The sequence below is a fragment of the Athene cunicularia genome, unplaced genomic scaffold, assembly GCF_003259725.1.
Source record: "Athene cunicularia isolate RWA unplaced genomic scaffold, athCun1 SCF_45, whole genome shotgun sequence".
NCBI lineage: Eukaryota > Metazoa > Chordata > Aves > Strigiformes > Strigidae > Athene > Athene cunicularia.
This window is the reverse complement of record NW_020799474.1, coordinates 10917-21147: the sequence shown is the minus strand read 5'-3', so window position 1 is coordinate 21147 and position 10231 is coordinate 10917. Positions and strand designations below refer to the sequence as shown.

The following is a 10231-nucleotide window of genomic DNA, read 5'->3' as shown; positions in this document are numbered from 1 at the left end:
CAGACCGCGGGGGGACGGTCACTGTCGTCACGCTTGGCGGGGAGCCGGGAGGGAGGAAGGAGCGACCTGGAGGAGGCAGGGAGAGGGGAAACCCGTGACCCGTCTGGGGCAGGAGTGTCTGTGGCAGGGACCGAGAGAGGAGGGAAGCTGTCCCAGCATTCCTGCTCTCCCTCCAAGCGCCATCTTTGGCCGGGATGCCCTTGGCCGGGGGGGATCTGGGGACAGAACTGTGGAAACGCGGGGCTGGGGCCGAGGGGACAAGCCCCAGGCTGCTGGGGAGGGTCTGTGCGACGCGGGGCAGGAGCGCTGGGCTGGCGGCCCCTCCGCCTTCGTCATCCTGGAGCTATTCCTAAACACGCTCCGGCGCAGACCGGGAAGCGGTGCCAGCCAGCTGGCTCTGTCCTGCCCACAGATCTCGCCTGCTCGTCCTATTTTCCTCTGCTGTCTTTGGCACCAGTTAAAGAACCTGCTCGGGTTTTGTTTGCCTTAACTCTCCCTGTGCCGAGCTGTTCCTGCTCCGCGGGGTCCCCTGCTCCGGGGCGAGCAGTGCTCCTGCATCCCCTTTCCCATCAGCTGGCTTCGGGTGATGTGCTCCGGGTCTGCTTTGTGGCTCAAATCCCCCCAGCCCCTTCCCATCAGGTTTATATCTTTTCCTTCCCCGACATGCCCACCCCGTCACCACCTCCCTGCTGCTGTCGGGTGCCTCTGCCCTCCTCTCCTCCGGACTGGGGCAGGTCCCCTGGGGACACGGGTCCCTGGCCGGTGTCATGCCGCAGGGACGAGCCGCTCGGCTTCCCCGTGGCTCTGCCAGCCCGTGCAGCGTCGGGACCACAGCCCTGTCACACCTGGCTCCCCACGTCCTGCTCCATGGAAGGAGCGAGCGGGTTCCTTTCCGTCATCAGCTTTGGCTCGGGGCAGGATCCGGGCTGGGCGGTGGCAGGACAACCCCCTCTTCCTCCAGCTGATCTTTTGCCCCTTATTCTGGACGCCTTGTTTTGAGCCTGTACCAAATGAGGCTAAAATTAACTTCCTCAGAAGATGCCATAAATATTCTACCTACTGGGAAGGGAGTGAATGCGCAGCCTTTTACAGCTGTCTTTGAAAGCCGGGTGGTGGTTTATATTTAGCGTTCTATTTCCCGTGCGCTGCCCTTATCTCAGGCGCCTTCGCTCGTCCCGCTCGCTGCAAGGCAGATCCCTCCTCGCCAGATCCCAAGGATCTGGGAGCTGGCAAGATGAGGAGCTGAGCTGTCTACAGGCTTTTGCTGGTTTATGCAAACCCAGAACTATCTGTCTTGGCTGGGATTTTTCAAGGGCTGGAAAAAATGCCCGGCCCGCAGCCGTCCCTGGCTGAGAGCTGCTGCGTGCTCAGCCTGGAGCTGGCTGTGCTGCAGAGCAGTCCCTGCAAAAAAAAAATACGTGCTAAGCTTTTTCCTACAGCAGACTGCGCTCCTGGAGCTCGTTGTGCTGGTTCCCTAGCGCTGACAGATCCCCCTGAAAAAGGGCTTTGACTCGAGGGGATTCCCAAAAAGCAGGTATCGGTTTGGAGGTGGGTTTCAGCGGGGTTTCAGACTGCTGCTGTCTGAGAATGGGTGGTGAGCAGGAGGAGAGGGGTGTTTCGGTGTGTTGAGTCGTCTCTGAGTCACAGTTTGTGAGATGGAAGAGTGAGCTGGAAGAGCGGCTCCGCCGAGGGAAGCGGGTGCTGTTCGTTCCTTACCTCTGGCATGTCCCTGCTTCCTTGGGCACCGGTATCGGAGCCGCTTTCCAACCCCCAAAATCCTTGCGAAGGGGCCGCAGCTCGTCTCGTGTCACTGGGGACCTTCTGGATGAGGCAGAATTGCTCAAAGAGGGGCACAAATCATCTGCCAAGCCACGATGTTGCTCGTAGGTCTCTGTTTGTCCAGGGTACCCCGAATCTTTTGGACGTGGGGGAATAGGGCAGGACGGTGGGGGGCCGGGAAGGACCCGTGTGCCGCTCTCGTGGCGGAGCCGTCGGTGCGGGCGTTGCTCCGCTCTCCACCATCCGGCTGGGCAGGGAGGTAACCAGTCCTGCCGGCTCTGCCTGCCCACCCCGAGCCCCTGGGTCGACGCTTTGTCCCGGGCAGTCTCACTGACATTTTGGCCAATAAATAACTCAGCAGGTCGCTGCTCCCCTCGCTCCCGCCGTCAGCGCCGGGGGAAGCGGTGGGTATCTCCCGCGGGGCAGGCGGTGCTGGGGCCGAGTTATCAGCACCCGCAGCCGCAGCCGGGGTTGTCTCGCCTGTGCAGAAGGGAGGGTGGGGGGCTGCGGGTGTCTGGTTGTGGGCACGGTGCCCGGTGCTGGGCCCACCCTGGGAGGGGAGGACCTGGGTGCTCCATGGGGTGTGGGAAGAGGTGCTGGCTAGAGGGGTGCAAACAGGGCACCAGTCTCACCAGCTGCTGACGCACTGGTTCCAGAGCTGTGTGGGTGGAGGAGGGTCAGCCTGGGGCAGAGCTGGGTCAAGGTGCAGGCAGGTGCCTGCCCTGTGCCTCCCACCACCCCTCTACTCCTGGCTGGCTGCTCTTCCCCTGGGGCTGGACCCTTCCCGAAGCGCCCACCCCAGCTCCCCACACCCGAGGACTCTCATCCCGGTGCAGCCTGGTGCTGGCTGTGCCCCAGGGCGAGGGACGCCCTCCAGGCACCGCTGCCTGGCCCCGTGCCACGCGTGTCCCCAGCCCCTGGGCTTCCCCGTGGGCTCCCCAGCCCCGTGTGGCCACTGGCTGTGCCGGAGCCACGTTTGCGGCGATGCAGAGGGTGCAGTGAGGGTGGCTGGTGACTCAGGGGTGCTGGCAGCACCGAGCATTGTCTCCTCCCAGACCCTGCGGAGAGCCAGGACCAGCCTGAGATGCTCCTGTCCCAGCTGTCCCTGACCTGCCGGCCCCAGTGAGGGGCAGGCGGGTGGTTTTGGGGGGCACAGGCTCCAGCACGGCTCTGGGCCCCTGCAGAGAGCTGCTCTGCACCCCGGTCCTGCCCATCGCCCCCTCTCCCTGATCTGGCTCCTGACTCAACAGGTGAAAACAGGAGCCATAGCCCTTGTCTTGCTCTGCTGAGGATTCACCTCATGCCAGATCCTCGAGGCGGGGCTGTTCGTCAGCGCAAGCCCCAGTTTGAGGGTGCAGGGTGTATGGATACGGCCCTCGGGCACCTTCATCCCCATGAGAGGAGCCCCGAGGGGGTTCCCAGTGCCCCACTCGTGAGCAAGGGGTGACTGTGCTGTGACCAGCTCCCTCCTCCGTTCCCGTTCCAAAGCAGGAACCAGGCCCTCGTTAGCAGCGCGGCTAATGAGCGATGGCTTCCGGAATTGCAGCCCCTAACCCAATTAAGCTGGTGCCTTGGCAGCGCCTCTTCCTCCCCAGGCCCACATCTCATCCCTGGCCCTAATGAGGAAAAAAAATCTGTTTTTCAAAGGTCGGTGTGGGTGTGGGGGGGCAGCGTCTGCAAGGGCAGAGCAAAGGAGTCATCAGTGAGGGTGCCAGGAAGGCTGGGGTGAACCCCACAGATCTTCCCCATCCCTGATCGATCTTGCCCTGTGCTGGGCTTGAGCAACGACCTTCCAGGAAGGAGCAAGCAAATGGGACCCATTTACTGAGAGAAATTTTAAAAAAAAAAAAAAAAAAGGAAAAGGGGGGGGGGAAAAACAAGCCTCCTTGCCGCGGGGCAGGGCGCTGCTTTTCTGCCGCCTTTAGCAGCAATGTGCTCGTGCTGGAACATTTGCGTGGGGGAGAAACCTCAGGCTCCTGGGCTCTTTCCCCTCCTCTGTCTTGTAGAAACCCTGCCAGGGAAGGAACGGTTTGGCTCTGCGGAGGCTTTGCCCTTTCGGAGCAAACAAAGAACAGCTTGTGCAGCCGGGTGCTGCTTTGGGGGAGCAGGCGGTGTGGAGCCAGGACCCCCCCATGCCCCTTGGGGACCCTCTTAAACACACTGCCCCGAGTCTCCAGCGCTCTGGACAGATTTATTTTCCGCTGACCCAGCAGCTCGGGGTGGCTGGACACGCCTGCCCTCCCTGCGCTGACAGGCCCTGTGGCAAAAACCCCCGTTGCTTCGAGGCTGAGGTTTTTGTTAGCCCCTGGCTATTTCTGTGCAAACTTTGAGCCCCCCTTTTTTCCCCAGCTGCCCAAGCAGGACGATCTCAGGCTGGAGGAGAGAGCTCCAGCACTTTTGTTTCGTGGCTCGGCCGCGTTCGCTGGCATCTTCCAGACACGAGCGTTACCCTGTCCCGCTGCAGGGCTGGGCCGTCACCCTCTTCTCGGGGTGAGGGGAACAAGAGGAAATCCTGCTGCCTGGAACATTGTTTTTAGGATAGGATCCACCCTGGCAAATGAAGGACCTTACCCTCAGAGCTCAGGGATTAAAGAGAAGCGATCGCAACGGGAAACGGGGCTCGTTTCGGTGTGGGAGCGCATCCGTCCCCAAACGGTGCCTAGCACAGCGCGTCCCGGCCTGCCCCGGCCACGCTGGCTGCCACAAGTGTTTTTCAGCCTCACACACGCATCACTTCAGCTGTCTGAGTCCCATTAACACTTGAACTTCAGAGCGCAGCCGAAGCAAGAGCCGTGCCCGGTGCGGCGCTCGGCACAGGCACGCGAAGAAGGTGCCGTGGCTGGGGTGGGGCACGCCGAGCTGCTGCCAGCTCCTTATTTTGCTAAATTTGTGCCCTTTGGGAGCCGCAGTTTCCTTCCCTGCTGCTGGCAGCCGGGCTGGGAGGAAGCTACCAGAGATCTCCCCTTGGTCTGGGCCAAAATTCAGCCTGGAGGAGTCGCTGGGAAGCATCAGCCCAGCGGCTACTGGCTGAGCTGCCCCGGGGCAGAGCTGGGAATCGCCTCCCACTCTCCTGCCACCGGCTGCTTTGCCCCTTTCCCCCTTCTGTCTACTTGTGTGACTTTGCTGAGGCTGTTCCCCTGCGACTGCCTCGGCCTATTCCCCAACAGCCGCAGCCTGTGAAACCTCTCTCTGTCCGCAGCTGCCGTCCAGTGCCCCGCAGCCCCTCACCAGGGTGTCGGGGCTGGGTGCCCACCTGTCTCCGCTCCCTTCCCCTCCCTGCCGAGGGTTGAATAGCCCCAGTGTGAAGCTTAACAACTGCAAGGGGCTGGTGTGCCCCCCCCAGCCCTCTCAGAGCGGTGGCAGCTGCAGCCCCGTGCGCCCGGCTCCCGGCCACCCGCAGCAGCCCCGTGTCGGTATGTGGAGGGGGGTTGCAGCACGTCCGTGAGCCCCACGGTGCGAAGTGGGGCTGTGGGTATTCTGGAAAGCCAAAGGGAGTGGAACTTGCTGAAGGAAGTGCATTGAGCCAAGCCCACAGACACGCCACAAAAACCAGACTGGGGTTAGAACACCGCCGTCCCCGAGCGGTGCAGAGTCAGCGTCACCCGTTGTCGATCGTAAACCCAATTTCCTTTCCACGATGGAGGTGAGGGCGCCTGTGGCTGTGGTTACCCTCTCAGCTGTCACCAACCATGACGCTTTATTTCTACCTTCTCGTGTTTAGAGCCAGGAGATGCAATAGAAAACAGGGGCAAAGTTCCCCAACGGCCCGGGGTGTTTGCACGGTGAATGCCCGGCTGCCTGTACTTTACCCCACTTAATTACGGGGCTGCACCACCGCAGGTATCGGCGCCGTGTCCGTGCAAAGAGGTGATGGAGCCAGGGTTGGGAGCAAACAACAGCTCTTCTGAAGCTTTTGAATTTTTGCATCGGGGCTGCAAGTGGCTCAGAAGTGCCTCTGTAGGAGAGTTTCTGATAGCGGAGGTCTCTCAACCCTCTTGGACAAAAAGCCACCTCCAGCCACTTGCTCACTGGCTCCTGCTTCCAACATCCGTGTCCTCCTGCCACCCAGCTCCGTGCCCCCAGCCCTGGCTGAGCAAAGCTTGGCATCTCCCTGCCGCAGTGCCAATTTGTTAGGGGTTTAGTTAATAACAGTTTAGCGATGTGCTTTCTCCATTAAAGCCCCAGTTCTGAGTCACGTGAGCCCCCCCCAAAAAAGTCCACGCTCTTGACGTGGATGTGTAAGTAACACGTGGACTTCAAAGGAGGGAGCCCAAAGGATTCTTGGCCTTAGTGCTCACGGGCACCCGACTGTTTTCCAGCACTGGGGGTGGCCAGTTGCCCCATTGCAGCTCCCAGTTCCCCACTGGGAAGAGCCACTTGTCCCTCTCTCTGTGCAATATGGTGGCTCTGTGCTCGCTGGTGGCTTTGGGGAGTGCTCTGGATCCGCAAAGCTTTTGCATCCCAGTGGTGAAAGCAGGACATGAACGGTGGCAATAAAACCTCCGTGCCACTCTCCATGGGTATTTAACGCCTGTTGCCCTCCGTGGGGACAGGGGGGAGGTTGCTGTGGGGCAGGAGGAGGAGGATGGGAGACCTGCAGCAGAGCATGAGCAGGGAGATGAGTCACGCTCAGCTGCGTGACTTGGGGCTGGAGCAGGGTGCGGCCATGGGGCCGTGCTTCAACACATCTTCAGGAGGCCCCCACCGCTCCGGCAGCCACGCTCGCCTGCCCCTTCCTTCCTGGTGTGACGGGTGCTCCCAGATAACGCCCTCCCCGGCAGCATCTGTGGGGTGCAAGGATGCCCCCCCCGCAGGGCACTGTGCCACGCTCGCTCCCCCAGTCATCTCCCCACAGCCCTGCTGGCACTAGGAAAAATTAGGGAGAGTTTTGTAAAGCTGAACCTCCCTGCCGTGGGATTTAGGGGGGAAGCAGAGCACTGGGGAGGGCAGGTTTGCTCCTTGGCATCGTGGTTTTGGGAGATGGGTTGCACCCGGAGCCCCCATTTCCAGGGCAGAGACCTGTGGCACGTGTGTCCCAGCCAGCAAGCGGCACCACTTTTGTCAGCCCGGCGCAAAAAGCTGCCGGGCTGAGGCTTGCCCTGTGGTGAGTGGATAGACGAGATATTAGGAAGTATTTATATGGATATTAGGAAGGATTTCTGTGCAGAAGGGGCTGCTGGGCGTTGGAATGGGCTGCCCAGGGCAGGGGGGAGTCCCCGGGATCCCTGGAGGGGTTGAAGAGTCGGGCTGAGCCAGCGCTGAGGGATCTGGGGGAGTTGGGAAGGGTCAGGGGGAGGGTCATGGGTGGGCTGGAGGAGCTTCAGGGGCTTTTCCAACCCGGATGAGTCTGGGATTCAGTGAGTGCTGTGCAGGCACGTGGGGCTGAGAGGAGGGAGGTAGTGAGGAGGCTGAAGGCTGTTGTGTGGCCTCGTCTGCAGGGCGATTCTGTGCATGCAGCGACGGGGGTTAAACTGCACTTTCTAGGGATGCCACGTCTGCAGCCCTCGCTGGTGGGGAAGTGGTTATTTCCTGCACGCGTGCCGAGACACTCTGGACTTCATCCTGGCGCGGTACGTGCGGGCAGGGAGAGCAGGCAGAGGTGTGCTGGGAGCATCTGCTGCATCAGCAAAACACCGTCACTCATCTTCCCCACTGCCCATCCCTACGGCGAGCTGCATTTTCCCAACGGCGTCGCCCTCAGAGCCGGCCTGGCGGCCACCCTGACAGCACTGGTGCAGCCGGGACCTCGCGGTGACTCACGCCGGTGGGCAAACAACCTGCGCTGGCCTCGCTGCGCGCTGCGTGCAAACAAACCTTGTGGCAGTGTAAACACCTCGCCTTGCCTTTATCTGCGCTCAGAGCCGGGATAGCAAACCCTTTTGTTCCCAGGAAGATGGGTGGCAGCTGCATCCAACAATCCCCTGCTTTGTTGCTTAAGCAAATTTTGCTGCCTGTAGGTTTTGTGTACGCAGATTTATAAAAAATGGGGTGGGTTGGTGCTGCTGGAGAGGTAAGAGGAGACCTTGAGCTTGCTCCCTGTTTTGCCTCGCTTGGGTCACAGAATCCCAGAACCATTCCGGTTGGAAAAGCCCCTCGGGATCAGCGAGTCCAACCCTCAGCCCGACTCTACAAAGCTCTCCCCTACCCCACATCCCCCACAGCTCATCCCAACGGCCCTTAAACCCCCCCAGGGATGGGGACTCCCCCCTCCCTGGGCAGCCTCTTCCACTCTCAGACCACTCTGTCTGGGAAACATTTTCTCCTCCTGCCCAGCCTGACCCTCCCCTGGGGCAGTTTCCAGCCGTTCCCTCTTGTCCTGTCCCTGATCCCCTGGGAGCAGAGCCCAGCCCCGGCCTCTCTGCAATGTCCTGTCAGGAGCTGCAGAGAGGGATGAGGGCTCCCCTCAGCCTCCTCCTCCTCACACTCAACACTCCCAGCCCCTTCCCTGCCTCCTCACAGGATTTATTCTCCAGGCCCTTCCCCAGCCTCGTTGCCCTCCTCTGCCCTCGCTCCAGCCCCTCGAGATCTCTCTATATTGAGGTGCCCAAACCTGGACACAACCCTCCAGGTGTGGCCTCACCAGTGCCGAGCACAGGGGGACTGTCACCTCCCTGCTCCTGCTGCTCACACTAGTGCTGATACACGACAGGATGCCGTTGGCTTTCTTGGCCACCCGGGCACACTGCTGGCTCCTGTTCAGCTGCTGGTCACTGAGAACCCCCAGATCCTTTTCTTCCAGAAAGGAAGAAAATATACCCTCTGCCCTTCAGAACCACAGAGCCCCCCTGTTACTAGGGGGGGACTCAACCCAAACAGCGACGTCACTCGGTGATTTGGGATTTCCATTTCGAGGCGCTGGCGAAGGCTGGGATGAGTCACCAGCACTGGCGTGACAGCCCGGGGATGGGGAGCGACACCGGGGCTACCCAGCCAGCACGGGGTACGTGAGGCTGTTTAATGTACTGTTTATTCTCTGAAATCACTTTTCCCGTCTTTGAAGCAGCGAGGGGAGGGCCCGTCGCTCCGCACCATGGTCACGTGCATCGATCTGTGGCAGTGCTGGGGAAGCCTAATTGCTTTTCCCGTCGGGAGAGGCGCGGGGGCGCGGGGCGTTTGCTCTGCCGTGTCCAGCGAAAGGAGAAAAGCTCCTTAAAGGCTTCGTGGGGGAATATTTGTAGCCGATTCCCGGTGGTACCTGCTCTGATCGGGTCCGGTCACGCTGGGCTTTGGACGTGCCCGTAACTCCCGGCGAGGCTCCTGGGGATGGGGTTTGCGGAGGGACGGGAATGTCTGAAGTTTTGGGAACGCCAGGCTGAGGGGCGCGTTTGCATCCCTGTGAAATGCTCGTTTCTGGTTCCCAGCCAGTTTTGGTTCGTTTTTAGGATGCAAGGAAAGGCCAGATCCCAATTCCAGGAGCGGGAAGCCCAGCTCTTGGGAGACGCCAACAAGCTGTTCTCGCTCCGCCGGGGCTCCGTGGAGCTAAACAAGCCCCCCAGCCCCAGGGACGAGCATGCCAGGAACGTGCAGCGTGGCCGGCACCAACCCTGGCACCAGGAAGGGGCTTTGGCACGGGCGCTGCTGGAGGGTGGGGGCTGTTTCCGTGCATCCTTGAGCAGAGCCAGCGCTGGCATCCCCTGGCTGCCATTTGGCAGCGGGTTTGGTGCCTAACAGGATGCTGGCTCCGTACAGATGTTGTCCGCGCTATACATCGGGCTGCCTATTTACAGCTCCCTGCTAGGAGACGGGCCTGTGTTTATCCTGGTGATTTGGCAAAGGCGCAGCGGCACAGATGAGTCAGGAGCTGGGAGAAGCTGCTTTGCCACATTCCCATTGCCCCAGCGAGGAGGTTTTCTCAAGACCGCCCTTCCTCACGCTGCCCCTGCTGCTTGTCCTGGGGGGCCCTGGTCCCTGGGGCAGGGGAGTGATCCCTGGAATGGGGAGAGTGATCCCTGAGGTGGGGGAGCAATCCCTGGGGTGGGGGAGTGATCTCTGAAATGGGGGAGCGATCCCTGGAATGGAGGGAGCGATCCCTGCGGTGGGGGAGTGATTCCTGGGATGGGGGAATGATCCCTGGGGTGAAGGAGTGATCCCTGGGATGTGCGGAGCGATCCCTGGAATGGGGGGAAGCGATCTCTGGGATGGGGGGAGCGATCCGTGGGGTGGGGGGACCGATCCCTGGAATGGGGGAAGCGATCCCTGGGATGGGGGGAGCGATCCCTGGAATGGGGGGGAGCAATCTCTGGGGTGGGGGGAGCGATCCCTAGGACAGATCCCTGGTGCTGGAGGCAGCGCAGCGCGGCCAAGGTGGGGCAGAGCAGGTTTTCTGGGTCCTCCCAGCAATCAGATCCCTCATAAACCTCCTCGGGCACATGACGCCTCTCTTACCTCAGTTTCCCAAGCTGTAAATGTGTCGTAAGGTCTTTGCTGGGGTCGTGTTTCCCCAGTGGCAGGG

At 61.1% G+C, this 10231-nt stretch overlaps 1 protein-coding gene across 1 annotated transcript in view; it reads left to right on the top strand.

The window, feature by feature from the left end:
• LMNA (lamin A/C) overlaps positions 1-10231 on the top strand; it is a 21842-nt gene that overhangs the window by 1370 nt on the left and 10241 nt on the right. The window lies entirely within an intron of this gene.